This window comes from Nicotiana tabacum, chromosome 4, assembly GCF_000715075.1.
Source record: "Nicotiana tabacum cultivar K326 chromosome 4, ASM71507v2, whole genome shotgun sequence".
Classification (NCBI taxonomy): domain Eukaryota; kingdom Viridiplantae; phylum Streptophyta; class Magnoliopsida; order Solanales; family Solanaceae; genus Nicotiana; species Nicotiana tabacum.
The window spans coordinates 89,926,585-89,933,639 of record NC_134083.1 but is presented as its reverse complement, the minus strand read 5'-3'; positions in this window follow the sequence as shown (position 1 = coordinate 89,933,639).

The window sequence follows — 7,055 nt, the reverse complement described above, 5'->3', positions numbered from 1 at the left end:
ATGTTATTATCTTCCCCATTCCTTTTTCTCTTGGAAGCCTGCAGCAGATTAATAGTAGCAAAATATGTATTGTTGCATATGTCACAATTTTAATGGCAGCAGTTTCACTTTATCTGTTGGAAAGAAGAAAACATATATTTAGTCGAAAAATAAGATAAAACGCAAACATTTGAGAAAAAAAAAAGTACTTCTCTTGGCCAAAGAGAGGTGCCAAGTCGACATTCTTTTCCCCTTATTTATATATATACAAGAAAACGATACCCCCATCCTCCTAAAATAAGTTTATCAAGAAATTTTATTCTCAATGAAATCCCCAAACTGTGAAGACCTACAAAAATAAAGACAGAAAGATTATCAAATATTCAATTCCGCATCCACAGTCAAAGCTTATCACACATATAATAAGAAGACAATCAATTCTTACCATACAAAAATTGAGAAGACAATACAGAATTCATCTTCTAAAGAAAATCCAGTCACTATACTTATAGTACTCAACATTTCCTATATATGCGACATTATCAAGAATGAAAACTACATTGAGTAGAAAATAATACTTTGCTCAGAGAACAGTCATCCTAACATCTCAGTCAGAATTCAAGAACTACTGAAATACAACGAAGAGAATGTGATGGTACTGCACAACATGTAATGATGAACTTTTAGAATAATAACAGACATGCCAAAAAAGACTTTGAACAACCACTTCCATCTTTCATTGCTCGAGTGCACAATGAAAGGCCCTATTTTCCTCGCCGTGCTTAGATTGGCTGAAAATTCCCATGGATTAGGCTTTCTGGTTCGAAAGACCAAAGGTGAACGTCATAGAACATTATATGACATCAACAAATTTCAGAATCTCATTTCAGAAATCTATGATGAATATTCCATATTTAGAAAAAGGGAAAAGTCCCAAATTTTCATCTTCAAGTTCCAATATAATAGAGTCCCCATGCTGTTTCAAGAGAACCCATAACAATTTCCAACATAAATATGCCTACAAAAATCTTTGAACATCTATAAGAAGGGGAAAAAAACTATTTAAGAAAAGAACTACGTCTTTTACAATTGGAATGTGCCGTCTACCTTCAAGAGAACCCATAACAATTCCAACATAAATATGCTTACAATAATCTATGGACATCTACTCGAAAAGAAAATAGACAGAATTTTAAGAAATGAACTACCTCTTTTAGAATTGGAATGTGTAGTCTTCATCGCCTTTTTGTTGTTTTCCCGCAAAGTGATTTTTACATAGAGAATTCTTTGCAATTTGAGAAAACTATTGTGTCGTTTGTGGGGATGTATAACATCTGGAAACGACATGGTAATTAATTTGGACCGGTGCAATTCTAAGGAAGAGAGGAAGAGGTTAACGGAAAAAGAGGGAAAGAGGGAAGTGTAATTAAAACAATTTAATATAACGACGTTTCAGTGTTTTTTTATGTAGCAGATAAATGAAATAAATGAGTTAAAAAACAAAATTTTAAGAAAAAAGATAAATAGTAATCCTATATATATGCTAAAATTAATCAAAGCAATGGAGCTTACTGGATCCGTCAGCAGCTTTACCTATCACTCTTCCTGCTTGAAAGTATCCACCTTGACTAAATAATCTTTGGGGCGAAAGCAATTATAAGAAATGTGTCAGTCATACCGACTGAGTGAGGTAATAACATCAATCATAGTATTTTTCTTGGGATATGCTTATATCATAATAAAACATGCATTTTTATAAGATGATCGACAATGCTTTATTTAAATTATTTATAGCAATTGATGTACGTAAATGGTAATTAAATTGGCAAAAAGATCATCACATCTTTACATAGATTGGACGAAACATATGCCAGATTCGAGTTTATTTTAAGATGCCATGGTGATGCTTTATACGTCAATATCACACAAAGAGGTGATTTGTGTGGTGCCCAATTTTTTGTGTGCATAGATTATAAAAGGACCTGGTTCTTCTATGTGTTCCTTATACTACTGTTGCGGAATAATAAATACAGAATTTAAAGAACACAAGTATTTTACGTGAAAAACACATGGCTCAAAAGGTGAAAAAACCATGACCTACTTCCCAGTAGGATTTTTCTAAACTCTCCACTAAATCACTGAGCCAAAAACTGCATTTACAAAATACTTTTGTAAACCTAGGATTAACTCTAATCCCGTTGTGGCAACCAACCTCTAACTGCTGCGACAACTTCAAGTTAACTCTAACTTGAATACTCTGAGTACCTATTACAATTGCCTCTAGATAAAACTGAAAGGTACAATAAGAAAACGTCTACTACAATTGAACTAGAATAAAAGACGGACACTTGGAGCTGGTTCTTCTATCCGATTCATGTAGGTTCAGGTTCGCACACTTGAATCACACACGAACTACTTGCAAAATGCCTTGCTATTTTGCTCTCAATTCACATTTAACTTCTGCTTTTGTGTGTCCCCTGTAGAATGAGAACATCCTGCAATTTATAGAGTTAGTAGAGTAGAAAATAACTAGAGTTTTAATGCTACTCTTCCTTGGTGGAAGAGTTCTAGTTAATCTCAACTCCTAACTCCTTCCTTATCTTGGATAATGTTCTCGTTGAGTAAGGAGTTCTTCTCCTTATCAATTATGCAATCTTTTCGATCAGGAGATATCTATTATTATGCCAAATTTTGTTTATCTCCTACATGTGCATTTCACGTGCTTTGAATCTGCATGTATCTATGCCTACCACTGATGGACCTGGTTCATCCCTGAGTTCCTGTTACGACCCAATTTTTCCTCCGTTGGGTATCGTGATGGTACCTAGTCTTAGAGACTAGGTAAGCCTAACAATAATCAAAATAACAACATTATTTAAATAGAATCTCTTAAAATTCCCAAAACCGGTAGTACAAGTCATAAGCTCTACATAGTGTTTGCTAGAAAACTTCTAAATACAACTGTCCAGAAATAAGAATAAATAGTGCAAAACGAAAACTAGAAGGTGACTCCGAAACCTGCGAACGCAGCAGCAGGTTTACCTTGAGTTTCCACAGCAATAGTCCACCCAGCTAGCTAACGAACAAGTACCTGGATTTGCACAAAAATGTGCAGAAGAGTAGCATGAGCACACCACAGCGGTGCCCAGTAAGTATCAAGACTAAGCTCGGTGGAGTAGTGACGAAAAACAGTCAAGACACCCACTGGTCTAATAAACTGAATAGATATAAGTACATGAATAACAGAAGTATGATGTCTACATAAAGACTATGCAATATGACTCACAATACAGTAATGGCATTAAAGCAAGAAACAACAAGTATCAGCGGAATATCATGAAAATGACGCAGACAAAGTGAATGGAACACAACCTAAATCCGGAATCACGAATACAGCAAGGACAAGTAATAACTCAGTAATTACAACCGCTTTTACATCAAGTTTTAGTCAACAACTCCACGAGGTACCGAACCTCGGATAATTCACAACTCACGGGTCTCAATACCTGAACCCTAACACTTGGATCCTGTGCCCTCATAACACCTCATAACCACACTGACGACTCACGTGCCAATAGAGCCATTCTCACATAGAAGGCAAGTAAACAAGGGTGGGCATCTATGCTCAACAATATCAAGAACACCTCTTATCCGATAAGAATGCTTAACTACGTGTATGCTTGTGCAAGTGTCCTAACATAGTCCATACCAGCAAATAAGCATAAGGATGAAGAAGAACGGACAACAAGTAAAATATTTTCTCACAGCTTTCACAAGATAAAGCTCACACATGTACGTATACCACTACACAAATATCAACAACAAGAATGCCCCCAGACCATAAATCATCACAAATCAATCCCTGACACAACCCACCTTGTCTCGCCATGTGTGCAATAGTAACATAATTGCCCGCCTTGTCTCGCCACACGTGCATAATAATATTCCCACCTTGTCTCGCCACATGCGCAACCCACACATATATATATCCCACCTTGTCACGCCGCATGTGCAAATATCAATAATAACAATAGCATGGCAGAAACCTCATGCAACACCATGACAACACACACGTGCAAATATCAATAGTAACAATAGCACGGCAGAAACCTCGTGCAATCCCATAACAACAACCGCACGGCAGAAACCTCGTGCATCACAATAATAACAACCGCACGGCAGAAACCTCGTGCTTTACCACAACAAATACAACAAAGTGTTCCATACCTGAGGTGCTCTTTCTATCCACTAGAAAACCTGCATAATCAGCATCAGCATATCCCACTAGATTGAAATTACTACCTTTTGGATACCATAGACAGAGATCAGTGGTGCCTTTTAAATATCTCAAAATTCTCTTGACAACAGTCAAGTGAGACTCCTTTATATTTTCCTGAAATCTTGCATAAAGGCCTACACTGAAAACAGTATCAGGTCTACTAGCAGTGAGATACAACAATGAGCCAATCATTCCCCTATACAACTTCTGATCAACAGATGAACCAGGTTCATCCATATCCAACTTTGTAGCTGTTGCAATAGGAGTGTCAATTTCTTTGAAATATTCCATTTTAAACCTTTTAAGCAACTCTTTTACATACTTCTGCTGATGGATCATAGTTCCATTTGAATTTTGTTTAATTTGTAAGCCTAAAAAGAAATTAAGCTCACCCATCATGCTCATTTAAAATTCACTCCCCATTAGTTTAGCACAATCTTTACTTAACTTATCAGTAGTTGCTCCAAAGATTATATCATCAACATATATCTGAACTACCAAGAGATCTTTACCTTTCTCTTTCAAGAATAAAGTATTGTCAATTTTACCTCTCTTGTAGTCATGCTCAAGCAAAAACTTTGATAATCTTTCATACCATGCTCTTGGCGCCTGCTTGAGCCCATAAAGTGATCTGTCAAGTTTGTATACATGATCAAGACTCTCTTTGCTTTCAAACCCTGGAGGTTGCTTAACAAACACTTCTTCCTTTAGATAGCTATTGAGGAAGGCACTCTTGACATCCATCTGGTGGAGGGTAAATTCCGTATGAGCAACAAAGGCTATGAGGAGTCTTATTGCTTCCAACCTTGCAACTGGAGCAAAGGTTTCATCATACTCTATGCCCTCCTCTTGGATATATCCTTGAACCACCAATCTTGCCTTGTTCCTTGTAACAGTCCCATCTTCATCAAGTTTGTTTCTGAAGATCCATTTTGTGCCAATTACTAATCTGTCCAAGGTCTTGGCACCAGATGCCAAACTTAACTCCTTTCAAATTGGTTGAGTTCATCTTGCATTGCATTTACCCAGTATGCATCCTGCAAAGCCTCAGCAACAGTTTTAGGTTCAATAAGAGATAAGAAAGCATCAAAAGTACAAAGATTCTTTAAAGAAGATCTGGTTTTGATTCCAGAGGTTGGATCAGTGATGATGTTCTCAATAGCATGAGAACTTTGATATCTGTAAGGTTTCACAACCAATTGGTTACCCCTTGATGTTCCCTCAATGTTTTGTTGTTGTGGAACAGGTTCAGGTACCGGTTCCACTGAAGTTTGAGAATTGTTTTGTTCTATTCCCCCTGTCATGTTGCTAGGGATAGATGGACCTGTTCCATCACATATTCCTTCCTCCAGAGATGCTTCAGTCGGGGCTGTGATTTCATTTAAGTGTTTAACCAACCCAATTGCTTCATCATCCTATTCCTGTCTCTCAGAAAGAATGTTAGTTTCATAAAAAACCACATGTACACTTTCTTCAACACACATAGTTCTTTTGTTATAAACTTTATAAGCTTTACTATGTGAAGAATATCCCAAGAATACTCCCTCATTACTTCTGGGATCAAATTTACTTAGGGAGTCCTTACCATTGTTGTGCACAAAGCACTTGCATCCAAGTGCCCTAAGATGGGATATGTTTGGTTTTCTCCCTTTAAGTAACTCATAGGGAGTCTTCTCTACTAGAGGTCTTGTCATGCATCTATTTATGATATAGCATGCAGTATTTACAGCTACTGCCCAGAAGCTATGGGGCAACTTACTAGAAAGAAGCATAGTCCTAGCCATATCTTCAAGAGTCCTATTCTTTCTTTCAACTACTCCATTTTGTTGTGGAGTTCTAGGGGCAGAATAATTATGATCTATGCCATGCACATCACAAAATTTAGCAAATTTAGCATTTTCAAATTCAGTACCATGATCAGATCTAATTGATGCAAGTTGATTTCCTAATTGTTTCTGAGTTTTTCTAACAAAGGAAGTGAACATGTCAAATGCTTCATCTTTAGATGTTAAAAACAGTGTCCAGGTAAACCTAGAGTAATCATCAACAAGCACCATCACATATCTCTTACCACATCTACTTAATGTTCTCATTGGACCACAGAGATTCATATGAACCGGTTCCATCGTTCTGGTGGTACTTACCACTTTCTTGCATTTAAAAGAGGATATTACCTTCTTCCCTCTTGCACAAGCCTCACAAACTTTGTCTTCCTTGAACTTAATGTTAGGCAGTCCTATCACCAAGTCCTTGGAGATTAATTTGTTAAGTTGACTTATACTTGCATGTCCAAGGCTCTTATGCCAAAGGAGGGGATCACTATCTAGCACACTTAAGCAAGTTAGTTCATTCTCTGAGAGTGTGGACATATATATATATATATATATATATATATATATATATATATATATATATATATATATATATATATATATATATATATATATATATATATATTATATTCACTCTTTTACCCTGCAAAACAATCTTGTCAGTGATAAGATTTATCACAAAATATTTAGTAGAGGTGAATGCTACCAAGTTACCTCTATTACACAATTGTGACACACTAATTAGGCTATACTTCAAGCCGTCTATCAAGCAGACATTATCAATGGAATGAGAGTCATCCTTACCCACCTTACCAATCCCAATGATTTCACCTTTCTTTCTATTTCCAAAGGAGACATTTCCTCCTTTGAGGTCCTCAAGTGAAAGGAATTGGTCCTTGCTTCCTGTCATATGCTTTGAGCAGCCACTGTCCATGTACCATATTTGGCTGCTCCCCTTCACTTGA